A 27,850-nucleotide genomic window follows, 5' to 3' on the forward strand; every position below is an offset into this window, starting at 1 on the left:
TGCCAATTGGTGATTTCTGTGGGAGGCAAAGAGATCTATGGCTGGCCTTTCCTATGCTTGAATTATCTTTGTAAAAACTTGAGGATGCAACTTCCATTCGTGTGGATCTGTCATATTTCTGCTTAGGTTGTCTGCCAGCGTGTTTTCCTTGCTTGGCAGGTACTGTGCTTGAAGTTCGATTTGTAATTCCAGAGCCATGTTCCAAAGAGACATGGCAAGCCTGCATAGGGGGCATGAATGGGTTCCTCCCTGTTTGTTTATGTACCACATTACTGTGGTGTTGTCTGTCCTTATTAATAGCTGGCCTGGATGCAGTAGGTCTTTGAAAGCTATAATAGCATTTATTACTGCTAGCATTTCCTTTTGATTGATGTGTAGGTGCTTTTCTTTTTTGGGACCATTTGCCCTGAATGCACCGATCTGTCATGTGCACCCCCAGGCGTAGTCCGAGGCGTCTGTTGTGATGACTTGATTTGCTTGAGGCTTGCAGAATGGGAGACCTGTGTTTCTTTGGCATGCTTGAGCCCACCACAGAAATTCCTTTTGAAGACATGGAATCAGTGGTATTATTGTTTCCAAACTGTGGCTGTGTTGAGACCATAGGTTTTTTTAGGTACCACTGAAGTTTCCTCATATGCAGCTTTGCACATGGGATTAGTAGGATGCAAGATGCCATGAATCCCAGAGCCTGCAGGATTTTCCTTGCAGTCAGCCTGGTGAAAGTTGCCAGTTTTCTGAAGTATTGAGATAGTTGCCCTTGTTTCTCTGGCATGAGGTAGGCCATCTGGGTGTTTATATCCAAGCTGGCACCCAGGAAAATTATTGTTTGAGAGGGTATTAGCCTTGATTTCTTTTTGTTGACTGTGTATCCCAGAGAATTCAACAACATTATTACAAACGCCAGATGTTTCAGAAGTATGTGCTTGCTGTCCGCTTGGATCAGGCAGTCGTCCAAATATGGGTATATTTGTATCCCTTGAAGTCTGCAGTAGGCAATTACTGATGCCAGGCATTTCGTGAACACTCTGGGTGCAGTAGGTAAGCCAAAGAGCAATGCAGAGACTTGATAATGTGTTGGACCTGCAAGAAATCTTGAGGTATCTTCTGCAATCTTGTCTGATTGGGACATGCAGGTATGCCTCCTTGAGGTCCAATGTTACCAGCCAAGACTCCTTGCCCAGCATGGGAAGAAGCTGCTGTAATGTGAGCATCTTGAATTTTGGCATGAGTAAGAATGTGTTTAGGATGGATAGGTCCAAAATAGGTCTCCAATCTTTGCCCTTCCTTGGTACCAGGAATAGTCTGGAATATAAACCTTGACCCTGTTCTTGTGCAGGTACCTCTTGAATAGCTTTCAAGTCCATGAGATCTGAAATTTGTTTTTGTGCCTCTGCCCTTTGATTGTGTGGCAGGTTAGGCATGCCTCTCATTTTTGGAAGGGTATGAAAGTGGAATCTGTAGCCTCTGTCTATAATGTCCAGGATCCATTTGTCTTTTGTGACAATATGCCAATTTTTCGAAAATAATGCCAGTTTTCCGCCTAAAGGTGCTGCCATTTGAGCCTTGCTTGGCATGCAAAGGGGAAGTCATTGGTTCTGCTTTCTGAATGGCTGTGAACTATCCTCACCACCTCTTTGTGTAGGTGCTTGCCATTGTCTGCCTCTAAACGATCCTTGGGATTGCCCTCTACCCCTCGGGCGCCTGTATCTACCTCTTTGGGGTCTGTCCGTGGCTGGAAAGGACCAATTTTTGGAAGGCCAATTTCTACTGAAACGTGGAGGTTGTACCTGTAGGAAATCTTTCACTGTTTGCATTGATTTTGCCTTTTCCTCCATTTTCTTTAATACCTCCTCAGCTTTAACACCAAACAATACATCTTTTTGCAGAGGTGCATCTAGTAATTTAGCTTTGACATGATCTGGTAAGGTTTGCTCTTTGAGCCAAGCATGTCTACGTATGACTGATCCTGTAACAGCAGCTTTACATGAGGCCTCTAAAGCATCAAAACCACATTGTAAGGTATGTTTACCCATTTGTTCTGCACTATGTAACAAATCCTGCAACTCCTTCAAGTCTGGTTGTTCAGGTTGTGACATTTTGCTTTTCAACTGTGATAACAGAAACTGTTGGTACTTTAACATATGGAACTGACAGTTTAATGCCCTCATGGTTAAGGTGGCCGAGGTGTATACCTTTTCCCCCCCCACCTTTCTAAAGCTCTGGAATCTCTCTCTGAAGGTAATGGATTTTTAGCAGTGGAGACCTTAATTCCCTTGGGACCCTGTGAAATAGTTTCTGGGTCAGCCGCATGGCTTTTGTATAGGAACTGGTGTGAATCAGGAACCCGGTAATACCTGTCAGGCTTGACTGGAGCTGGTGGTAAAGAATCTGGGTTAAGGCAGGCCTCCGAATACACATCATCTAGAATGTCTAAGACAGGAGGTATAGCCAGAGGCCTGTGCTGAGGGAGCAAGAGGAAATCCCTAAGCCTTTTCTTGGAGTCTGAGTACTCTTGGCCTTCCCAGTGGAAGTGTTCCCTCAAGGTATGTAAGGTTTCCCCAAAAGAGTAATCCTCAGGGGGGGGGGGGTCAGAGGGGAATGGGCTCCTCTGCATCAGAATCTTCAAAAGGGGAGTATGAATGTTCCTGGTCTTCAGAATGTTCTGAAATAATGGAGGCCTGGTCCGAGGAAGGGGATTCTTCCTCCACTCTGGGCCTTTTGTCCAGGGGGATGAGAACCCCTGATAAGAGTAATCAAATCCTCAGCCATTTTGAGCATCTGCTTTTTAGGCATGGGGCCTTGAGAGGGGCCCTGTGGAGCTTGTATTTTAGTATGCATGGCTGCTTTAGACTTAGTGAAAGCCTTGATGGAAAAAGAAGAGGAAGGCCTGAAGACACCTTGAGAGGTGGCAGGCCTGTCTAAACTCTGAGTTTCACCACCAAGAGTGGCTTCGGTATCTGTAGTCGGGGTGTGGGCCGAAGAGCCTGCGACCTCGGGCACAGAAGACACCGCCAATGAAGTGTCATCGGTAGTCAGGGGCTGCGTAGGTGCCTCGCTGAGAACCGGACCACCTGTAGTCGGCTTTGGCGTGGTATCGGTAGAAGTCGTGGACCTCATATGTCGGTCCTTATCTTTGCGTCTTTTACTCAAAACTGGAGTCGGAGTATCCGACGACATAATGTAATTAAATTTTTTGCCAAAATAGTGTTGGGCGAACTCCGCCCGGCGGCTTAATAGTTCGTCTGTTGAATGTAGCACAAAAACGACAGGCCGAGACGTCGTGGTCTGGGCCTAAGCAAGGAATGCAGAGGGAATGAAAATCCTTATGCGGTATTTGCTTCCCACATGAAATGCAATATTAACTTTGTCTGACATCGGTCTGAGGCAAGAAAAGTTTCCCCAACGGGGTACTTAGCTTTCAAGAAGACTTCGGTTGAAAAATATTCGTAATCTCAGGAGCTGGCCGACCGGCACTTGCGAACTGTTTCTGCTTTGGGCACCGCACGGCAAGAAAGACTGAAGAAAATGGCGCCGGCTGGTTCTTTTATACCCCTGTCGCACTGACGTCAGGGAAGAGGCGACGACATCCGGCATCGGACCTAGACTTTGGAATTCGGCCGACCGAGGACCCGCCTGACGGCAGGAAAACCTATCTGTTATGACTGCAGCTGTATGCACGATGAACATCAGTGTCTTCCATTTGAGCTCCCTCTTCTGCCCCTGGAGAAGTTGTCCCTGTGTGAATCCTGGAAATATCCCAGAGATTTACAGAACCACATTTTCTTGCCCCCCCCCCTTTGATTCTAGGAAAAGGATCGCTGAGGGGTAGAAATGTGAATCCAACAGCAGAGAGGGTCTTTCCTTCCTATTCACTGCTGGGAAAGCTTTTCTTTAACAGAAGAGCCAAACAAGGAGATGTTCTATCAAAAGGAGCACTGATGAAGGAACACTTGAAGGGCTCCGCAAAATCACACAACCACATCCAGGCATGTCTCTGGATGGCAATACTTGAACTGGAAGCCTATGAGGTACCCTCTAGCAGCATGGGATATCAACTTCACGGATGCACTGGAAATGGGTAATAGAGCGACCAGTTATGAAGATAACCTCTTGTAATCCTCTGCAGACACAGACTCAGAGGGATTTGGAAAGCTCCTTGGTCAAACCCCTCTGTAGCCTTGTCGCTGAATCAAATATGCTCTTCCCAAATCTGTCCATCATGCTCTACTCTCTATTAGGATGTTGGACAAAGGAGCTCCGTTCAGCTAGCTCTTTTGTGGATGCCACCACAGCCATTGCACCAACAGGGACTCCTTTGCTTCAATGGGGTCTGCCCTTTAACAATTCCAAAATTATATCTGAGCATCAGGGAACTGGTTCGACAGAGTCCAGTTCCTTCAATGTCTAGTGAGGCACTAGGTTGATAAGCTCATCAGCTGGGGGAGCCACCCAAGACAGATGGGCCAGAACCAAAAGCTTCCAGAAAGAATGACTCCTCTGGGGAAGGAGTGCCTGAAGACCATCCATCCTTTTGCTTAAGTATCTCTAGGATGTCTCCAAATGAGACGTCATCCAGTGGATATCTGGGAGACCCTTCCCCTTTCACAAAGTCAGTATCCTCTGTGAGAGATTCCATAGGGAAATGTGTGTCTTCTTTTGCATGTTCCCTTGCGAGGGACCTCCCCAGTCAGTTGGTCTTGGGAGGTATCGAAGAGAATGGAATTTCCTAAGGAAGCTGACCGGATGTTAGTTGGTACCGGCGTTCCCTGTGGAATAGGACTGATAGGGGATCAGAGCTCAGGCCCACAGGAGGTATAGGTAAAGGATCCAAGGAATAAAGACAGACTGGATCTCTTGGATGAGAGATGGCCCTCTCTACTACCTTGAAAGCAGACAGACCAGGAGAAGCTGTGGCCGAACCCACGGATGCAGTTAAGTGTAGATCCTGCCCTGATCCATGTCTTGAGGTGGGAGATGGACATGAGCTATCCAGTACCAAAGCTCAGACGGGCAAGGATGGCTCCGACAACATCAGAGTAGACCCTGGTACCCCAAATCAGACATCGATACTAAGGCTCCAGGACTCATTCCGATCCAGAGGGGTAGGACTAGAATCAGTCAGGGAAACTGTCAGAGATGAAGACCTCGCATTCTTCGAATCAGACACAGACTCTCTTGGGGCTCTCAGATCTGAGGGCTCCGAAGTCATAGGACGGATCGGAGAACGAGACAACTACATGGGAAGTGGAAGTAAGGCTCACAGATCCTGTGGGAGACTGAGCCAGAACCCCCATCTGGATATGAACTCTGAGGAATTTCCTCATCATCCTATCCACGTCGGCCTCAGAAAGACTTCTGGAGGATCTCACTGGACGTAGTGGACTGTGGCCTGGACTCTCTCCTCAGCATTAGTTTGAAGAAAAGGGGAATGGAGTCAAGGAGATACTGGATAACTGAGAACCTGGGTAAGCGAGATCTTGAAAACTTGGATAAAAAAGTAAAATCCAAGGTCTTAGGATCCAAGATCTGTTTGACAGACTTCAATATGACAGTCAAATCAGACAATTTAGGACCCAATGGTTTCTTTTAAGGATCCAAAGAGGTTGGATCCAAAGTTCTTTGGATTTTCTTAAGAGGCTCAGAAGAAGCCACAGTGGAAGAGGAGGGCTTTTGCAGATGGAGTACGGCATCTCTTTCAAGAATCTGAAGTAGTTTTAGTGTGTTTACTAGGGCTTTGAACCTCGGAGGAAGAGGAGGAAGATGGAGGCAGAAGTCCTTTAAAAACAACTTTGTTTCTCCTTTCAGAAATTGCTCTAGAGTTGAACAGGGCACAAATAGAATAATAAGTGGAAAGATGTGCCACTCCTAGACAATAAACACACTCCCTGTGGGCATCAGAACTTTGAATTTTGTGCTGACAGGAAGTGCATTTCTTAAAAATGTTTTTTTGGCCATCACTACTAAAACAGGAAAAAAAAGAAAAAGATACATCAGAAATTTTTTTTTTAAAAAACAGAAAAAAATTAGCAAAAGGCTACCAGCGATGGTAGGAAGGATACTCTTAAAAAGGTATGAAAGACAGAATAAGAGAGAGAGACTGGTACCAACAATGGTACACGACACTACAAACAATGGTAAAAAAGATGGTCAGAAAAGTCAAGTAACAGCAGAAAAACCCGATAAACCTTGTTAGTGTACCGAGAGGAAAAAGATACAGAAAAAAATATGAAACTGAAAAAAGTACTGTTGTGTACACTTACCATAAATGTAGATGTTGGAGTGTATTCACTGTTGCAGTCATCACACTTCGGTTATCTGCCTGCAGATAGCCCTCAGTCGGCCCGAATACCAGAGTCTTGTGATTTCTGCGTCGGTTGCTGTCACCTGTTCCATGACGTCAGGGGTATAAAACATGCAGCCGATGCCATTAAGTCAGGTTTTTTTTTGCACCAGATGTCAGGAGCCACCAAAATAGGAAGTAATTACATGGTGTGGAACACCTCCAGTAAAAAGTAAATACCATAGCCACAAGATATGGCCAAAACAAGGATAGCTAGACAGTCTAGAAAAGTCAAGGGGCTGGAGGGAGGATAACCAAGACTGCAACAGTGAATACACACTACATTTATGTTAAGTGTACACAATTGTACTGTTCTTCGTGTTTCACTGTTGCAGTCATCACAGTTGGGTTGATTCCCAAAGCTGAGTAAGGGTGATGGCAGTCAAGAAGTATTAGGGCAGGCTAGCAGGCCTTGTAAGACTGCTGTGGCAAATCCAGCTCTGGATTTAGAAAAGACAAGTAAGTGGTAATGCATGGTGAAGGTGTGTACAGAACTCCAGGTTGTAGCCTCCAGAATGTCCCTGGGTAGGGACTCCCCTGAGAAATGCTGTAGAAGTTGAGGTAGCCCTAGTGGAATGAGTTCTGATCCCCTGTGGGGTAGGTTTACCATGGTGCTTGTAGCAGAAATGGAAGCAGTATGCTATCCATTTGGAAATGGTTTGCTTTGAAATGGCTTTGCCATCTGCCCCTGTAGCAAAGCTGACTAGCAGCTGGTCAGATTTTCTGAAAGGCTTAGTCCTGTCAACGTAGAACCTGAGCTGTCTGTGCATGTCCAAGGAGTGCAGGACTCTTTCCCTTTTATTCTGAGGATTAGGGAAAAAGGTTGGTAAATGCATGGATTGGTTTAAAGCCACACTGGATACCACCTTGGGCATAAATGATGGGTTAGTCCTGAGGGAGATCCTGTCAGCATGGAAAAAAATGAACGGTTCCACAGCCATTAGTGTCTGTAGCTCTGACACTCTTCTTGCTGAAGTGATGGCTAGAAGTAAGGCTGTTTTCCAAGAGAGGAATTTTAACTCTGCTGTAGCAGCATGTTCAAAAGGGGGAAGAGTGAGCTTCTCTAGTACTAAGTTAAGGTCCCAGGCAGGAGTGGCAGCTCTCCTCGGGGGTCTTAAATTGTTAGCTCCTCTCGGTAACTGTTTCATCAGAAGGTGAGAAAAGAGAGGTGGCTTAATTGATGAGAAGGATAGGCGTTTGTGGAGCAGCTCTGCTAGGTAATCTAGGTTTTGAGGTAAGGAGGGCACAGCTGTGTCCTTTCCTAGAGACTGGCTCCAAGAACAGTATCTTTTCCACTTTTCTAAACAGGATTTCCTAGTACTAGGCCTTCTAGCCTCAAGGATGACATCCAGCACCTGTTTGCTGAGGGTTGCTGGTGGTGTATTCAGGGAATAAGCCAGGCTGCAAGGTTCAGTGTTTGCAGCAGAGGATGCAAAATCTGTCCCTCCTGCTGGGATAGCAGTGGGGTGGGGGGGTCTGGTGTAGGTGCCAGGGTGGCACTGTTGTCAGACTGCGTAGGAGTGGGTACCAGTGCTGGCGTGGCCAGTCTGGTGCAATAAGGACTGTCCTTGGTCTGTCCTGTTTGATCTTGAGTAGTACTTTTGAGAGGAGGGGCAGAGGGGTTTTCCCACCACTCGCCATGCTTAGCTATGGGGATTTCTGGTGCAAAATTTGCTCAACTGATGGTTTTGGGGTGGGGGGGCAAAGAGGTCCACCTCTGGTGTCCCCCACCTGTTGATTAGCAGTTTGAATGAGTTGAGTTCCAGTTTCCACTCGTATGGGTCCAGCAGATTTCTACTTTGCCAATAAATTTTATTTACCTGGCAGGAATTGAGCTTGCAGGTGCACTTGGTTGCTCAAGGTTGTGTTCCACAGGGCCATGGCTAACCTGCAGAGTGGGTAGGAATGAGTCCCCCCCCCCCCGCTTATTTATGTACGACATAACTGTGTTGTTCTCTGGCTTTATCAAGAGTTGTCCTGGAAGGATAAGATATTTGAAGGCTGTCAGAGCATTCTGTACAGCTAACATTTCTTTCTGATTGATATGCAGGTGAATTTGTTCTGGGCTCCATTTGCCTTCCATGTAAGCCCCCCATGCATAGTCTGATGTGTCTGTTGTCAGGGTATGGGCGGCGAGGGGTTGAGTGAAAGGAAGCCCCTTGTGGCTGCAAGCCTCTGCCCACCAAAGGAACTCTGCCCTTAGACAAGGAATGATAGGAATCAGTGTTTCCAAGTCCTGAGAATGTGGACACCAGAGACTTTTTAAAGTACCACTGAAGTTTCCTCATATGCAGTCTTGCATGTGGAATTAGTAGAATGCATGAGGCCATGAACCCTAAGGCTTGCAGAATTTTTCTTGCAGATAGCTGGGTTTTGGTGGCCATAAGTCTGAAGTAATTTGTCAAATGAACCTGCTTTTCTGGAGTGAGGAATGCCATCTGGGAAGTTGTGTTCAAGCTTATTCCCATGAATACAATCTTTTGGCTGGGAACCAGATGTGATTTCTTTTCGTTGATGGTGTAGCCCAGAGAGGTTAGAAGTCTCATTACAAATGCCAGGTGATGAAGTAGCAATTCCTGACTGTCCGCTTGAATCAGCCAATCGTCCAAGTATGGGTAAATTTGAATATTTCTCTTCCTGCAGTAGGCAATGGCTGGAGCCAGGCACTTTGTGAACACCCTGGATGCAGTAGATAAGCCAAAGGGAAGTGCAGAGAACTGATAGTGCATAGGAGCCTGCCCTGAAACGTAAATATTTCCTGCAAGAATCCCTTATGGGGATGTGCAGATGAGCTTCTTTTAAGTCTGGGGTGACTAGCAAGGGAGTCCTTGGCTAGCATATGAAGCAGCTGTTATAGTGTAAGCATTTTGAATTTTGGGACCACCAGGAAGGTGCTGAGAATGGACAGATCCAGGATAGGGCACCATGAGCTCTCTTTTCTGGGCACCAGGAACATTCTGGAGTAGAAACCCTGCCCCCTATGCTCTACTGCAACAGGCTGAATAGCCCTGATACTGAGAAGAGAAAGTACTTGCTTTTGAGCCTCTGGCCACTGGTTTGGAGGAAGGTCTGGCAACCCGCTTGAGGTTGGCGGTGAGTGGAAGTACAATCTGTATCCCTGGGATACAATGTTTAGGACCCATCGGTCCTGGGTAATTGACATCCAGTTTTTTGCATGCAGGGCGAGTTTTCCTCCTAGGGGTGCAAGTACTTAGGCATGGCTGGGAAGGATGATAGACAAGTCATTGTGAATCTTATCCATAAGGGGGTAGCTTACCACTCACTGTTTTTGAGGAAGGAGCATTCCATTGCTTAGATCTCCGCATACCCTGAAATTGTAGCCTTGGTGGTCTGTTACCCCTGGGTTTGGACTGAGAAGGCCTGGGAGGGACTGGAAAGGACCAGTTTTTAGAAGGCCAATGCCTACTGAATCTAGGTGGCTGTACCTGTAACAAATCTTTAACAGTTTGCATAGATTTAGCTTCTTCCTCCATCTTTTTAAGAACTACTTCTGCTTTTGTGCCAAACAAACGTTCCTGGTGCAATGGAGCATCTAGTAAATTTTGCTTTGACATGGTCTGACAATATTTGTTCCTTCAGCCAAGCATGTCTTCTCAGTACAGACCAGTGACAGCAGCCCTGCAAGATGCTTCTAAGGCATCAAAACCACACTGCAAAGAATGTTTACCAACTTGTTTTGCAGAATGCATTAACTCTTGTAAATCTTTATTTTCTGCACAATCTGGAAGCAACATTTTCTGTTTAATTAACTCCATAATATGCTGCTGGTACTTCAACAAGTGAAACTGGCAATTTAAAGCCCTTATGGCAAGAGTTGCAGAGGTATATACCTTCTTACCCCATCTGTCTAAAGCTCTAGAATCCCTGTCTGAAGGGGTAGGGTTTTTGGCTGTAGTAGCCTTAATACATTTAGGTCCCTGTGAAATGGTCTCTGGATCCCGCAGTGGGATTCTTAGAGAGAAATTTGTGTGAGTCAGTTACTCAGTAGTACCTATCAGGCTTTCTAGGAGCTGGTGGTAAAGTATGAGGAGCAAGACTGGATTCCATGAAGACATCATCTACAATATCCAGGACAGGGGTATATAAGCTAGAGGCCTGTGCTGAGGCAAGTCTAAAAATTCTCAGAGTCTCTTTTTGGACTGTGGGTAGTCCTGGCATTCCCAGCGGAAATGCTCTCTTAAGGTATGCAAGGTTTCATCAAAAGAAAAGTCCTATGGAGGGGAGGGAGTGGGAATGGAATCCTCTGCATTTGAATCCTCATGAGTAGATAAGGGAATGGCCTGGTAATCGGAGGGATCAGAGTCATCGGACTCATGGTCTGTCGAAGCAGAAGGAAAATCAATCCTTTGTCTTTTAGAGGGGGAAGGCTGGCTTCCCCTAATTAAAGTTATAAGGTCTTCAACCATTCTAAGCATTTGTTTCTGCGGCATGGGAGCTTGAGCATGCATTTTGGTTGTCGGTTTTCTAGGCGTAATGCGAACTCTGGGCCTGAGAAACACAGTAGTTTTAGTCAGAAACAAAGTAGACTGTTTAATACGAACATCGGAAGGCCGGAATACACCCTCAGTAGCCGGTGCCTGCATAGCAGCTCCGGACCCATCCAAGGTAGAGACATCCGCAGGTTCCATAGTTGAAGCAGCAGCTCGCAGCATACTGGACTACAAATGGGTCTCAGCAGAAGTGGGATTCAGGGGCTGCGAAAGCTCCTCACTGAGTACCGGCGGACTGGCGACTAGCTTAACGGAAGCATCATTGGCAGTTTTGGACCTATGCTGTCTCTGTCTTTATCCTTACGTTTTTTTCCAAAGATCGGTAGTCGGAAGGCTTATCGAAGCCATTTTGGAATACGGAGAATGAGAGCGAAAGAATTTAGTGACAAAGATAGCCCAATGAAGAATAGTTCAGGCAATAAACAAGGCACATATCCGACAGCGAGGAATGTTGTGGTCTGGGCCTAAACAGGTGACGCAGTAAGAATGAAAATCTCTGAGAGGTATTTGCTTTCTACAGGCAAAACAATTGTTAACGTTTTCTGACATCAGTTAGAGCAAGAAAAAAAGAATCCCCAATAGGGCACTTAGCTTTAGAAGACTTTAGGTTTGAAACTCAAACAACAAAAGTTTCAGGTAGTGGCCGACCGGCACTTGCAAACTGCTTCTGCTTCGGGCTCCCACGCAGTAAGAAAAGCTGATGTAATGGCGTCGGCTGCATGTTTTATACCCCTGATGTCCTGACGTCATGGAAGAGGCGACAGCAACCGATGCAGAAATCCCAAGACTCTGGTATTCAGGCCGACTGAGGGCTACCTGCAGACAGATAACCCAAGTGTGATGACTGCAACAGTGAAACATGAAGAACATCTATTCAGTTCTCAAAACAGGTATAACAATAAACTCTTGAGAGAGAATCCTCGTTTGTGAGAAATGGCGACAAATGAGATCTATGGGTAGAGGAAGGAGGTCGAGAGCTGGATCTGTAAATCTGTGGAATGCAGCCAAGTCAGATCCGTGGTCAGATCCGTATCCCATATATTGACGAAGAATGAAAAGGACATCAGATAAAGTGTTACACTCAAATTAGGCATCACAAGGCAATTTACTGAAATGCAAAGTGAAAGGCAGACCTAATGAAGTAAAACTCAGAATGAGATTACCTTGCCATTTTTACATATGTAGTCAAAAAGTTCCCCGCCTGAAACATATTCCATCACCATGAAAATATCAGTGGGTGTGCTTATGACCTGATACCTAAAAAGATCAAACAAAAGACATGGTCAGAAGTACAAATTAGGTCAATAACAAGACAGACATTTGCAAGCATTTCCAAAGGATTGCAATAACCAAGAAAAAAATCTTCACCATAAGTCACCAAGTTTCAAAGGAATGCTGCATCACACCACAGAAAGTCATGCAACAGTAATGGTGTATGCAAGTTTACTTACCTCTTCAGTAGACCTAAGAGAAGTCACATGCAGCTGTGTGAGCATACTCACCATAACAGTGCGTGTCGCAAGTACAGGATCACAACTGAAGTAGACTCCCTATCCAGAGAAACACAAAGAAAAAGAGGATGGGCAGCAACATTCCCAGACCCGACTACCCAAGTTTACAGACTACCGACACCACTTAGGAGCAGATTAACTGTTCCCTTTTCCAGGACATTGGTCTGACATACCACTAAATGAAATGTTGCATAAAGGGTGGAGCAAACACAGCATTTCCCTTTTTAATTTCTTCAAATCTTTTGGGTTTCTAATACCATGACAGGAATGGAGCCCATTCCTAAGTCAAAGTATGATTCAAGTTGATGAAATTAGTACTGTTACAATTTTTTATGTCAACCAAAAGTGCTCTTCGCAGCAGCCGTAATGTGCCCAGTAATGGCTCTTCCTGCAATTCGTATGGGGTTACATATATTGATAACCTATCTAAATACGACTGTAGATTCTTTTTTATAAGACCCACTGTTCATACTACTACTGGAATTGTCTGGGTATCTTTCTTCCACATTGCTCTCATTTCTGCCTGCAAATCCTCATATTTTATTATTTAGTCTCTCTCTGTATGCAAGACACTGTAGTCACCGGGTGCAGTGATTTCAATGATCAGTGCTACTTTTGTCTTCTTTTCATGGACCACTATTTATGTTTTTCTCACATCTATCTTTTGAACTGTTGGTAATGGGTGAGCCCATGTGATATAGACGTCACCATTTTCTATGATGCTTTGTGGCTCATGTTTACAGTGTATTTCATCAAATTCAGTACCACAATGTTTGGATAATCCCCAGAGCAACAGTCTTGCCACATCATTATGCCTTTCAGTATACAATCCTTCTGCCATTAGCATGTCACAACCAGCAACAAGGTCTGCAACGTTCTCCAATTTTATTTTACAAAAATAGAAGTTATGTTCTTACCATAACGTTCCATGTTAGTTGTCTTCTTCTCGCCTTCTTCTTGCTGGATGGGTTCGGAGCCGACCTCGGCTCCGACTCGGCCACTCTAAAAGCTCGAGAGTTGGTTCCACCGGCTCGAGGCTCCCCTTATATCCCACAATGCTAGGCGAGAGTTACCTCAGATCTCGTTTGTAAGCTAACCCCAGCTTATAATAGTAACAGAATAACTCTAGAAACAGAGTCCACCTCTAACAACAGGAAGGAAGAAGGGTGACCTACATCCTGATCCAGGAAGTATGCACAACAGCATATGCCTAAGAAAGAGGTGGTAGAAAGAGAGGTCACGATCACAACTCCTCTAGGTCTGTCCAGGCCAGGGGGAAGGAGGGTGGGGCGCAAGAAGAAGCGAAGAAGACAACTAACATGGAACGTTATGGTAAGAACATAACTTCTATATGTTAAGTTGTCTATCTCGCCTTCATTCTTGCTGGATGGGACCGCGTCCCTAGCACCTTGTCCCGGGTGGCCTAACGGAACAGACTCCTGAGAACAGTGGAACCAAAATTAGCTCTATGCCTAGAAGCTAAATCCAACTTATAATGAGAAATAAAAGTGTGAGGAGTAGCCCAAGTAGCCGCTGCACAAATGGTGTCAATAGGCAGTCTGTCTTGGAAGGCTAAAGAAGTGGCCAAAGCTCTGGTGGAATGGGCTTTAGGTTTATTGGGCAATTTTTGTTGTCTAATTTCATATACCAGGGAAATCAAAGATGTTAGCCATCTGGATAATGATACCTTTGAAACTGAAAGTCCCTTTCTGCTTTCCGCATAGGAGACAAACAGCTGATCAGATTTTCTGAATTGTTTTGTTCTATCCAAGTAGTACCTCAATTGACGATGAACATCCAGGCAGTGTAATTTTGTTCAGACCTATTGGAATACTCTGGAAAAAGACAGGGAGGTCAATGCTTTGGTTTAGATTTGATGTCGAGACCACCTTAGGCAAAAGGACGGGTTAGTCCGTAAGATACTCTGGCCATATGAAACAAAAGATAAGCAGGGCGACAACTGAGTGCTTGAAGCTCTGAAACTCTTCTAGCTCATGTAATAGCTACCAGAAAAAGAGTTTTCCATCATAACAATTTTAAGGAACAGGAAGCTGCAGGTTGAAGGGGAAGAATCAAAGAAGCAAGAACTAAATTTAGGTCCCAAGGAGAAGGAGGATTTCTTATAGGAGGTCTGAAAAGAAAAACTCCTTTCACAAAGGCATTGCAGAGTCTGTGGGACATTAGGGCAGATTCAGAAAGACCCACATGAAAATTAGAAATAGCTGCCAATTGAACTTTAAGTGTAGAGGGAGATGAACCTACATGGAAGAGTTCAGCTAGAAAATCAAGGACTAGTTGGATGGAAGCGGTGAAAGGATCTATGTCCTTTCCTTGTGCCCAATATGAGAAGCGTTTCCACTTACTCAAATAAATCTTTCAGTGGAAGATTTATGGGAAGCTATCAATATATCTCTAACCGAGTGAGATAATTGAGGAAGCCTGGCTAAGGTTGGAACTGGAGGAACCAAGCAGTGAGGTTCAGAGGGAGGGCGATGAAACTGACCCGACTGATGGATCAAAAGATCTGGAACTAGGTCCAGATTCCACGGTCGCTCAAGAGAAAACGATGTAGAAAGGGGAACCACACTTGTCGAGGCCAGTAAGGAGCAATGAGGATCAATGAGGCCTTCTGAGCGATAGCTTTCTGTATTACTTGAGAGATCAGTGGGAAAGGAGGAAATGCATACAGAAGTCCCGGGCCAAACTTGGACTAGAGCGTCTCTGCTGGGTTGGCCTGGTAAAGGGAATAGAGTGAAATATTCTCTGCACTTGCTGTTTTGGGGAGTAGCAAAAAGATCGCAGCAAGGCTGACCCCACTTGAGAAAAATTTCTCTCACTACAGAGTCTTTCAGAGACCACTCGTGAGGCATGAGAATAGCTCTGCTCAACTTGTCCGCAATATGATTGGACTTCCCGGGGATGTGCGTTGCTATCAGAAAACGCTGAGAAGAAATCGCCCATTGCCACAGTCTGAGTGCTTCTCGACACAGGGGATATGATCTGGTTCCGCCTTGTTTGTTGATGTACCACACTACAGACATATTGTCTGTCTGGATTGCAATTGTTCCCAAGGGAAGAGAGTCTTGAAGGGCTTGCAACGCTAAAAGCACTGCTCTCATCTCCAGAACATTTATGTGCAAGTGGCATTCGTTTGGTTGCCATGTGCCCTGGACTGTCCTGCCCTGATAATGCCCCCCCCACCCGATCAGGGAGGCATCCGTTGTCAGTGTAGCAACCGGAGGAGGTGGAACAAAGGGTCTTCCGACAGGAGCTGGGGAAGACATCCACCACATGAGATGCTTTTGCACTTGCCATGTGATCACAATGGTGTGAGACATTGGTAGTTCCTGGTATGACCATTGAGTAAAAAGCATCCACTGAAGGATCCGCATGTGGTATCTGGCTAATGGAAGGAGAGGTATGGCGCTGCCATAATTCCCAACACCTTTAGAACTAACCTGGCTTTGATTCTGTTGTTGTTGAGAAGGAGTGATACCAATTTGTGAATGTCTGATATCCTTTGATGTGTTAGCCTTGCAGACATGTTTATGTATCTAGGTTTGCCTATGTAGGTAATAGTGACAAGGCGACAAAACAGACTTTTCGCAATTTATTGAAATACCCAGTTTTTGACAAACGAAAAGTATAATCTCTGGCCATCAGAAGGAGATGCTTGGTGGGAGCTGTGAGGAGCCAGTCGTCCAAATATGGAAACACCTGGAATCCTTGTCGTCTCAGGTGAGAAGCTACCACTGCCATGCATTTGGTAAACACCGGGGGCAGTGGTGAGACCAAAGGGCAGGGCCCTGAACTGAAAATGACTGGTTCCCAGCCTGAAGCAGAGGAATCTTCTGGAGCGTCTGTTCATTTTTATGTGATAGTACGCATCCCGAAGGTCTATAGAGCACATCCAGTTTCCTTTGCCCAAAAGGGGAAGGATGGATTGCAGCGTGACCATCCGAAATCTTGTTTTCTTGACTGATTTGTTCAAGACACTGAGATCCAATATCGGTCTCCAGTCCCCTGTTTTCTTTGGAACTAAAAAGAACCTTGAGTAGATTCCGGATCCTTGTTGGTCTGCTGGCACTGGCTGAATTACTCTTTTTGCAAGCAGTTTTGAAATTTCTAAAGCTGCTAGATCCCTATGAGCGGGTGGAACATCTGGAAGGGATTTTTTTGACTGATTTGGAAAGCGAAGAAAGGGGATAGAATAGCCTTCAGAAATGATGGACTGTACCCATTTGTCTTGAGTCAGGGATAGCCAGGCTTCTGGGTACAGTGACAATCTTCCCCCGACTGCCTCCGAAGATGGGCAGTCGGGCAACACCTCAGGGATGCTGAAAGGGCTTGTCAGGGAAGGCTTCCCGATTGCCCTGGTTCTGCGGACCCGGCCTGCCCCTAGGGCGTCTACCATTGTTATTCCCACCTCTGCCTTTGGTAGGAAAGCGACTCTGTCGTCAGGCGAAGTGCCTTGAGATTGTTTACGGAACCACATCTTTCCACCCTTCTGGCCTTTGGGGTAAGGCCTGGAAGGAGTAAAACGGACTCCGGCGGCAGAAAGGGTCTTGCCATCAGTCTCGCACCTAGTCAGGGTTTCTTTCACTTGAGGACCAAAGAGATGATCCATCAAAGGGGAGTTCGTGAAAGACGTCTTGAAAGGGTCCAAAATTGCATAGCCGCATCCAGGCGTGCCTACGTAAGGCCACCCCTGTCCCTGCGGCTCTGCTCGCTCCATCAGCCGCGTAAGAAAGGAGGCGCATGGAGGAGTTGGATATGGAATTAAGGGTAGCCAGCTGCGTGCTCATCTTGTCTTGGAAACCTGCAGCTGTAGGATCCTTTAACATTTCACTCGCTTCCTTGATCAAGTCCCTTTGAAGACGAGTAAAATGGCACAGGTAGTTCAGCGAACGCATGGTAAATGTCGCTGAGGAGAACATCTGCTTCCCGTACCTATCCATGGACCTAGATTCCTTGTTAGGTGGATGGACAGGTACTGAAGGATCAGCTAATTCCTTCTTTGTGGCAGCAGCTACCACCATAGCATCCACAGAAACTCCTTTTGTTAGAAATTGCTTGTCTGCTGGAGCTGTTATGAACTTAGAAGGTCTCCTGGGAGTGGGGTCCACTGAATCAGGAGCCGTCCATGCCTTCTTAGCAACCACCTGCATGAGGGGGTGAAGGGGGACACCCAGGAGGTGGAAGGACGAGAGCCAAATGCCTCAAGATACACAGATTCGTCCTCCGAAGGGTTGAGGGCTGGCCAATTTCCCCTCTGTTTCAGGATCTCCAGAATGTCTGCAAATGAGACATCTTCAGAAGGGGAACGGGGGGAACCCTCAGAATCATCCAAATCTCAAATCTGTGTCTGACGTGATGGACTCAGGTGAGTCAATGTGTTTCCTCTTACACTTCCTCTTCTGAGGGGGCTCTTCTGCCAAATCAGGAGAGGCCTCGGAAGAGGATGAAATCCCCACAGGGGGCTCCTGAGGAGCTGGCTCTCTGCGGTCCGGGATGAGGGAGTGAGTCGACTTACCCTGAGGCACCATAGAGGGAGGGGCGGACGGAGCCGACTGTGGAGTAGAGCCAGGCTCTAACACTCCGCATGACCTCGAATGCACCCCTGTCAGGCAGAGCCAGAGGTCCCCGCTCCGAGGAGCTAAGAACCCCCTCGGCACCGACAGTGATGGCTCGAGGCCGATGTCGGAGCCGAACTCACCAGCGCGAAGCCCGAGGGAGAGGGGGTCGGACAAGGGTCGATGCCACTCACCCCTCGAGCCGACGAGGGAAGTCGGCGCCGAGATTCTTCCAAAGAAGAAAACGGAGCGGCAGCGGGCGAAGACAATTGTATCGGCTCCGGCGTAATCACAGTCTCAGTTCCGACACGACCCGGCTCGAACTCAAGAGAGTCTCGAAGGAGGAAAATGTTGATGGACGGGGCAGGCATCGACTGATGAGTCGGGCTCTGCAGCATTTGGGCCAATGCCTCGGACTTAAGTAGTCGACTCACTCCCTCTGAAGGTCATGATCCGACAGCCTCGATGACCTAGAGGAGTGAGACCTTTGGCTCTGTTCAGACAGCAGGGGAGATCCTGGAGCCGAATGAACGGAGCCAAGAGATGGTGACCTGGACCTCTTCTAGTTGTCGGCTCCGAAGGTCTGGTCGGAGCCGACAGGAACTCTATAACCTCGGCTCCGCCGAGCCGAGGGAGCCACAGAAACTGTGGACTGAGACTTATCGGCTCCAGCCGGAGCTGATAAAGGCAAAGGTTGAGAAACCTGAGGTCTCGGCTCAGAAGCCGGAGCCGAAGACCTAGATGCCTTAGAGGGCTTCCCTGTTGAAACAGACAGGGAATCCTCTGGCTTCAGTAAGCCTCTAAGAATTAATTTATTTTTTCTTTCCTGCAGGACCCTGGGGCTGAAGCCATGGCACACAGCACAGGAGTCCTGCAGGTGCAAAGGCCCCAGACAATAGACACAAGAAGTGTGAGCGTCTGTCAGAGACATTTTCTGACAGCACGCATCACACTTCTTGAATCCGGAGACCTTTGCTTCTTTAGACATTGTGTCAGAACAGGAGTACACAAAACACGCACACAAACACACTAGTTATACCCTGTCCAATTAATACAATAAAAAAATAGTAATACTAGTAATTTAAACTACAATAAACTACTATAAACACACACACTCCACTAGGGAAGGAAAGGCCTGTAGGCCCAAGGGAATAACCAAAGGTTCTTGGGGAAAGAAACGGAAATTTTTTTGGGTAGGGAATAAAAGTTTTCTAACCTACACTAACTAAGACAAATATTAAATTAAAGGGGTTTTTAAAGTCTAATTTTCACAAGAAAATAGTACTCACCAGGAACCGGTAGAAACAACCAACCTCGAAGCTGTAGCGGCAAACGAGATCTGGGATAACTCTCGCCTAGCATTGTGGGATATAAGGGGAGCCTCGAGCCGGTGGAACCAACTCTCGAGCTTTTAGAGTGGCAGTGAGCCGAGGTCGGCTCCGAACCCATCCAGCAAGAATGAAGGCGAGATAGACAACTTAACATCCTACATTTGTCTGTTTCTCCCACATGTTCAATGGACTTTGTAAAAAGTACAGTTTTGTACCTACCATAAATGTAGATGTTCGAGTGCTAATACAGCTGCAGTCATAACAGATGGGTTCTCCTGCCAGGCGGTCCTCGGTCGGCCAATTCCAAAGTCTAGGTCTGGCGTCGGTTGTCGTTTCTTCCCTGACGCCAGTGCGACAGGGTATAAAAGAACCAGCCGACGCCATTTTCTTCAGTTTTTCTTGCCCCAGATGTCAGGTGCCCCCAGAAGGAAGGCAATACATAAAATGATGTAATAATGCAATGCAATATAATCAAAGACCAGTAGTTGCAAGCAAATACACCATAAAAGAAGACCCCTAGAGGGGAAGGAGGGAGGGAAACCTGGACTGCAGCTGTATTAGCACTCTAACATCTACATTTATGGTAGGTACAAAACTATACTATGTTCATCGTGCATACAGCTGCAGTCATAACAGATGGGTAGAATCCCAAAGCTAAGAAAGGGGTGGTAGGCACTAGGTGGAGCTAGGAGGAGCCAAAATGCCCTGCAAGACTGCAGTGGCAAAGCCTGCTCTAGATTTGGAGTATAATGGTAGGTTGTAGTGCTTAGAGAAGGTATGCACAGAACTCCAAGTGGCTGCTTCTAAAATATCCTTGGTAGGAACTCCTCCGAGGAAGGCTGCAGAGGTGGCAGTGGCCCTGGTAGAATGAGTTCTAATGCCTGTAGGTACAGTTTTGCCATGAAAGGAATAGCAAAAGCATATGCAGTGGGCTATCCATTTTGAGATTGTCTGTTTGGATATTGACTTTCCTTGAACTCCTACCACATAGGCCACAAAAAGCTGTTCTGATTTTCTGAGAGGTTTTGTTCTGTCCAAATAATAACGCAGTTGTCTGTGGATGTCCAAGGAATGCAGTAATCTCTCCCCTTTGTTTTGAGGATTAGGATAAAAAGTAGGTAAATGTATGGCCTGATTTAAAGCTACCCTGGATACCACTTTAGGCATAAAGGACGGGTTGGTACGTAATGAAACTCTGTCCTGATGGAAGATGATAAAAGGCTGGACAGCCATAAGAGCCTGTAGTTCTGAAACTCTTTGAGCTGAAGTGATAGCCAGAAGGAAAGCTGTTTTCCAGGACAAATATTGTAAATCTGATGCGGCAGCTGGCTCAAAATGAGGCAAAGTCAGTTTTTCCAGAATGAAATTAAGATCCCAAGCAGGTATTGGTTGTTTTCTTGGAGGTCTTAAATTCTTAGCCCCTCTGAGGAACTGTCTTAATAGAGGGTGAGAGAATAAAGGTGGATCAGTGTTGTATTCTGCAGAAATTGCGCGGAGGCATGGATTTTGATGGAGGAGAACGAAAGTCCATTGCTTAGTAGTTCAGTCAAATATTGTAGTATTTGAGGTAAATTCAGTTTTCCAGGGCACTGGCCCTTTTTCTCATTCCAAACACAAACGTTTCCATTTTGCAGAGTAAGCTTTTCTAGTTGATGGCCTTCTGGCCTCCAAAATGACATCCTGCACCTCCTTGGAGAGCAGGGCCTGCTGCAATGCTAAGGAATCTTCCATGCGGCTAGATTGAGTGTTTTCAGCTGACTGTGAAGATATTTGAAGCTGTGCTGAGTCAGAAGAAGAGGCATTAGAGGCAGGGTCCATGGTGGGGAATGCGTCAGGCTCCTCAGGAGTGGGTACCAGTGTTGCCTTGGCCAGTCCGGAGCAATGAGGATCATCTTTGGTCTGTCTGCTCTGGTCTTCAATAGGACTTTGGGCAGCAGAGGAAGAGGTGGGAAGGCATAAACTGTCATTGATGTCCAACTGAAAGAGAGAGTGTCCACTCTCCAGGCCTCTGGATGGAAGATCCTTGAGCAGAATTTTGTCAATTGATGGTTTTTGTGGGAGGCAAAGAGATCTATGTCTGGCCTTCCCCATTCTTGGGTTATTTCTGTAAAAACTTTTGGATGCAACTTCCATTCGTGTGGATTTGTCATATTCCTGCTTAGGTTGTCTGCCAGCGTGTTTTCCTTGCCTGGCAAGTACTGTGCTTGTAGTTCCATTTGTAAGTCCATGGCCATGTTCCAAAGTGACATGGCCAGTCTGCATAGGGGATAAAAATGTGTTCCTCCCTGCTTGTTTATGTACCACATAACTGTGGTGTTGTCTGTTCTTATCAGTAGCTGGCCTGGTTGTAGAAGGTCCTTGAAAGCTGTAATAGCATTTATCACTGCTAGCATTTCTTTTTGATTGATGTGAAGGTGCTTTTCTTTTTGGGTCCATTTGCCCTGAATGCACCGGTCTGTCATGTGCGCCCCCCCAGGCGCAGTCCGAGGCGTCTGTTGTGATGACTTGATTTGCTTGAGGCTTGCTGAATGGAAGACCTGTGTTTGTTTGGCATGCTTGAGCCCACCACAGAAATTCCTTTTGCAGACATGGAATTAGTGGTATTATTGTTTCCAAACTGTGGCTGTGTTGAGACCATATGTTTTTTAGGTACCATTGTAGTTCTCATATGCAGCTTTGCACATGGGATTAGTAAGATGCAAGATGCCATGAATCCCAGAGCCTGCAGGATTTTCCTTGCAGTCAGCCTGGTGCAATTTGCCAGTGTTCTGAAATATTGAATTAGTTGCCCCTGCTTCTCTGGCGTGAGGTAGGCCATCTGGGTATTTGTGTCCAAATTGGCACCCAGGAAAATTATCTTCCGAGAGGGTATTGGTCTTGATTTCTCTTTGTTGACTGTGTATCCTAGAGAGTTTAATAACATTATTACATAAGCCAGATGCTTCAGAAGAATGTGCTTGCTGTCCGCTTGGATCAGGCAGTCGTCTAAATAAGGGTATATTTGTATCCCATGAAGTCTGCAGTAGGCAATTACTGATGCCAGGCATTTCGTGAATACTCTGGGCGCAGTAGATAAACCAAAGGGCAATGCAGAGAATTGATAATGGGTTGAACCTGCAAGAAATCTGAGGTATCTTCTGCAATTTTGTCTGACTGGGACATGCAGGTATGCCTCCTTGAGGTCCAATGTTACCAGCCAAGACTCCTTGCCCAGCATGGGAAGAAGTTGCTGTAGAGTGAGCATCTTGAATTTTGGTACGAGTAGGAATGTGTTTAGGATGGAAAGATCAAAAATAGGTCTCCAATCTTTTCCCTTCCTTGGCACCAGAAATAGCCTGGAATAAAAACCTTGACCTTGTTCATGCGTAGGTACCTCTTGAATAGCTTTCATGTTTAAAAGATCTGAAATTTGCTTTTGTGCCTCTGCCCTTTGATTGTGTGGCAGGTGTGGCATGCCTTTCATTTTTGGAAGGGTATGAAAATGGAATTTGTAGCCTCTGTTTATAATGTTCAGGATCCATTTGCCCTTTGTGACAATATGCCATTTTTTTGAGAATAGTGCCAGCTTTCCTCCTAAGGGGGCTGCCACTTGAGACCTGGTTGGCATGCAAAGGGGAAAGTCATTGGTTTTGCTTTCTGAAAGATTGCGAGTTGTCCTCACCACCTCTTTGTGTAGGAGCTTGCCACTGTCTGCCTCTGTACGAGCCTTGTGTTTGTCCTCTGCCCCTCGGGCGCCTGTATCTGCCTCTTTGGGGTCTGTCTGTGGCAGGAAAGGACCAGTTTTTGGAAGGCCAATTTCTACTAAAACGTGGGGTTGAACCTGCAGAAATTCTTTCACAGTTTGCATTGATTTAGCCTTTTCCTCCATTTTCTGTAATACTTCCTCAGCATTTGCCCCAAATAGTACATCCTTTTGAAGAGGGGCATCTAGTAATTTAGCTTTGACATGATCAGGCAAGGCTTGTTCCTTGAGCCAGGCATGCCTACGTATGACTGAGCCTGTAACAGCAGCTCTACATGAGGCCTCTAGAGCATCAAAACCACATTGTAAGGTATGTTTACCCACTTGTTCTGCACTATGCATCAAATCCTGCAACACCTTCATGTCTGGTTGTTCAGGTTGTGACATTTTACTTTTCAATTGAGATAACAGAAACTGTTGGTATTTTAGCATGTGAAACTGACAGTTTAAGGCCCTCATGGATAAGGTAGCCGAGGTATATACCTTTTTTCCCCACCTTTCTAAGGATCTGGAATCTCTCTCGAAGGCAATGGGTTTTGGCAATGGAGGCCTTAACTCCCTTGGGCCCCTGTGAGATGGTTTCTAGGTCAGCAGCATGGCTTTTGTATAGAAATTGGTGAGAGTCAGGAACCCTGTAGTACCTGTCAGGCTAAACTGGAGCTGGAGGAAGAGAGTCCGGGTTAAGGCAGGCCTCAGAGTAAACATCATCTAGGATGTCCAGGACAGGAGGTATAGCCAGAGGCCTGTGCTGGGGTAACAAAAGAAATTCCCAGAGCCTTTTCTTGGAATCTGAATAATCCTGGCCTTCCCAGTGGAAGTGTTCCCTTAAGGTATGCAGAGTTTCACCAAATGAGTAATCCTCAGGGGGGGATACAGAAGGAATAGATTCCTCTGCATCAGAGTCTTCAAAAGGGGAGTAAGACTGTTCCTGATAATCAGAGTGCTCTGAAATAATGGAGCCCTGATCAGAGGAGGGGGAATCTTCCTCCACTCTGGGTCTTTTGTCCGGAGGTGGCTGAGAACCCCTGATTAGAGTAATTAAATCCTCAGCCATTTTAAGCATCTGTTTCTTAGGCATGGGGCCTGGAGATGGGCCCTGTGTAGCTGGTCTCTTAGGGTGCATGGTAGCTTTAGACTTGTTGAAAGCCTTGATGGAGAAAGAAGAGGAAGGTCTGAAGACACCTTGAGTGGAGGTGGACCTGTCCACATTCTGTGTTTCAACGCCAAGCGTGGCTTCGGTATCTGTAGTCAGGATGTGGGCCGAGGAGCCTGCGACCTCGGGTACAGGAGACACCGCCAAAGATGTGTCGTCGGTAATCAGGGGCTGCGTAGGCGCCTCGCTGAGAACCGGACCACGTGTAGTCGGCTTTGGCGTGGTGTCGGTAGAGGCCGCGGACCTCGAGTGTCAGTCCTTGTCTTTGCGTTTTTTAGACAAAACCGGAGTCGGACTATCCGACGACATAGTATAGTTAAATGCTTTCCCAAAATAATGTTAATAGTGCGTTTGTTGAATGTAGCACAAAAGCGACAGACCGAGACGTCGTGGTCTGGGCCTAAACAAGGTATACAGAGGGAATGGAAATCCTTATGCGGTATTTGCTTCCCACAAGAAATACAATTATTAACTTTGTCTGACATCGGTCTGAGGCAAGAAAAAGTTTCCCCAACGGGGTACTTAGCTTTTAAGGAGACTTCGGTTCCAAATTTTTCGTAATCTCAGGAGCTGGCCGACCGGCACTTGCGAACTGCTTCTGCTTCGGGCACCGCGCGGCAAGAAAGACTGGAGAAAATGGCATCGGCTGGTTCTTTTACACCCCTGTCGCACTGACGTCAGGGAAGAAGCGACAACAGACGCCGAACCTAGACTTTGGAATTCGGCCGACCGAGGACCCACCTGACGGCAGGAGAACCCATCTGTTATGACTGCAGCTGTATGCACGATGAACATCAATGTGTACATAGCCCATTATCTTTCCCCAATGCAAATGTGCATATGGTGCTAAAAGTTAAGAGCAACAGCTTGCAAGCTGTCAAAAAATAACTTAAGAGATGGCTTTTAGACTAGGTGTCAAACTGTCCTGTTTTTCAAAGTGGCTTGTTGGTCTTGGGGTCCGATTCTCACTTTGGGTGCAAAAGGCCCAGGTTCATACCCTGACCAAGCTCAGGATTATGTCCAGAAGCAAGAAGGAGCAGGTGCCAAGTTGGAAGCAATCTCTCCTTTGTCTAAAGTAAATAAGGTCACTGGTGAAATCCTCTAAGGCTAAATTCGAGTCCAAATTGGCCACTTCCACTAAGGACAATCACAAGGCTTTCTTCACATATGTCCGCAATCTCAAAGATAACACCCAAATCTGCTCTGAACTGGTGATCAAGAACACCACATACACAAATGTCGTTGATATAGCCAACCTACTGGCAGACAGGTTCAGTGAAAACTTCACCCCCATGTCCTCCTCAGTAAATCAGGACATCCCCAGCACCTGCCCCCCCCTCCCCTAATCACCAAGGGAGATCTTGTCCCAGCCAAAAGGATAGCCACTCTCATCACTCTACACAAAGGTGGACCATCTACTGACCCAGGCAATTATAAACTCATCAGCCTAAAGTACAGTTTTGTACCTACCATAAATGTAGATGTTCGAGGATTCCATTGCTGCAGTCCTGACTATTGGGTATAGTCCGCGTCCAGTCGGCCCGAATACCAGAGACGTCGGTCAGGGCGCATTAGACTGAGGGTACTAATGCGCATGACCGACGTCATATCCTCAGTCTTTTCTTGCCCCAGATGTCAGAAGACCCTAAAAAGACAAGTCCCAAAAAACCTGCACCAAAACATGTACAATATATACAACAATATATACAGAAATATAAGCATGTAAACTCACCTACACAACCACCACTAAAAACAGAGGGGAAGGAGGGTGGACTGCAGCAATGGAATCCTCGAACATCTACATTTATGGTAGGTACAAAACTGTACTATGTTCTTCGTCTTCCATTGCTGCAGTCTAGAATCCCAAAGCAGAGGTAAGGAGGCTGGCAAATTACAAAGAAGTAGGAGCTGACAACATGCCTTGCAAAACAGCTGTGGCAAAACCAGCCCTAGACTTAGAGTAGATAGGAAGGTGATAATGCTTAGAGAAAGTATGCACTGAACTCCAAGTAGCTGCTTCCAAAATATCCTTAGTTGCCACCCCCCTTAGAAATGCTGTTGAAGTGGCAGTAGCCCTGGTGGAATGAGGCCTAATCCCAGCTGGAGCCTCCTTGCCATGATGGGAATAACAAAATGCAATGCAAAAACCAATCCACCTAGAAATAGTTTGTTTTGACACAGGCTTGCCCTGAGAACTCAAAGCAAAAGAAACAAACAACTGCTGAGACTGCCTAAAATCCTTAGCCCTGCTTAAATAATAACGCAATTGCCTGTGTACATCTAAAGTGTGCAAAATCTTTTCCCCTTTATTTTGAGGGTCTGCAAAAAACGTAGGCAAATGAATAGTGTGGTTTAAAGCCACACTAGAAACCACCTTAGGCATAAAAGAAGGAGTAATGATACCCTATCCTTATGGAAAATCAAAAAGGGCTCTACTGCCATAAGGGCCTGCAACTCAGACACCCTTCTTGCAGAAGTAATGGCCAACAGAAAAGCAGTCTTCCATGACAAGTATTTCAATTCAGCAGTAGCTGCAGGCTCAAAAGGTTGTAGAGTAAGTTTTTTCAACACAAAATTGAGATCCCAAGCAGGAGTAGGAGCTACGTGGGGTCTTATATTCTTTGCCCTCTAAGAAACTGCTTGAACAAAGGATGAAAACAAAGGTGGGTCACAATCATAGTGAGCTGAAATTGCTGCAGCATGAATCTTTATGGAAGAGAAGGACAAACCTTTGTCCAATAATTCAGTAAGATATTGAAGAGCCACACTCAAATTAGGCTCAGAAATCTCCAAATTCTTTGCTGTACTCCAAAATAAAAATCTCTTCCATTTTTCTGCATACACTTTCCTTGTACTAGGTCTTCTAGCTTCCATAATCACATTTAAAACTTGTTGAGGAAGTTGAGACCTGCTGTGTTTCAACACAGAATATGCCAAGCTGTTAGATGAAGAGAGTGTAGCTTGACATTGAGCAAATGACCGTCCTTCTGAGATAACAGATGAGGAATCAGAGGTAAAGGCCATGGAGGCTTTTTTAGACTCTCGTAGTAGAGGGTACCAGTGTTGGCGAGGCCAGTCTGGAGCTATCAAAATCATCCTTGGCCTGTCTTGTCTGACCTTTAACAGTACCTTTGGAAGAAGAGGTAGAGGTGGAAAGGCATACACATGAAGGTTTTTCCAACTGAAAGACAGAGCATCCACTTTCCAAGCTGTGTGATGAAACCCCTTTGTGCAATACTTTGGCAGCTGGTGGTTTAGTGGAGAAGCGAACAGATCTATGTCTGGAGTTCCCCATGACACTGTCAGTTTCTGAAATACATGAAGATCCAGTTTCCACTGTGGGGATCCATGATTTGTCTGCTTAACACATCTGCTAAGGAGTTCTGTGCTCCTGGCAGAAACCTTGCCTGAAGAGTTAGTTGCAGGCTTAGCGCAGTCTCCCATAAAATCATTGCTTGCCTGCATAGAGGATAAGAATGTGTTCCCTTGCTTGTTGATGTACCACATGACAGTTGTGATGTCTGTTAGAATCAACACCTGCCCTGGAAGAAGTAACTCCTTGAAAGCCATTAATGCAAACTGGACTGCTAACATCTCTTTCATGTTGATATGTAGATGCTGTAGTCTGGCAGGCCACTTGTCTTGTATCCACTTTCCATTTAGATGAGCTCCCAAGCAATGTCAAGATT

Source organism: Protopterus annectens, chromosome 1.part0, assembly GCF_019279795.1.
Source record: "Protopterus annectens isolate FY-2018-M chromosome 1.part0, PAN1.0, whole genome shotgun sequence".
In the NCBI taxonomy this organism is placed as follows: Eukaryota; Metazoa; Chordata; order Ceratodontiformes; family Protopteridae; genus Protopterus; species Protopterus annectens.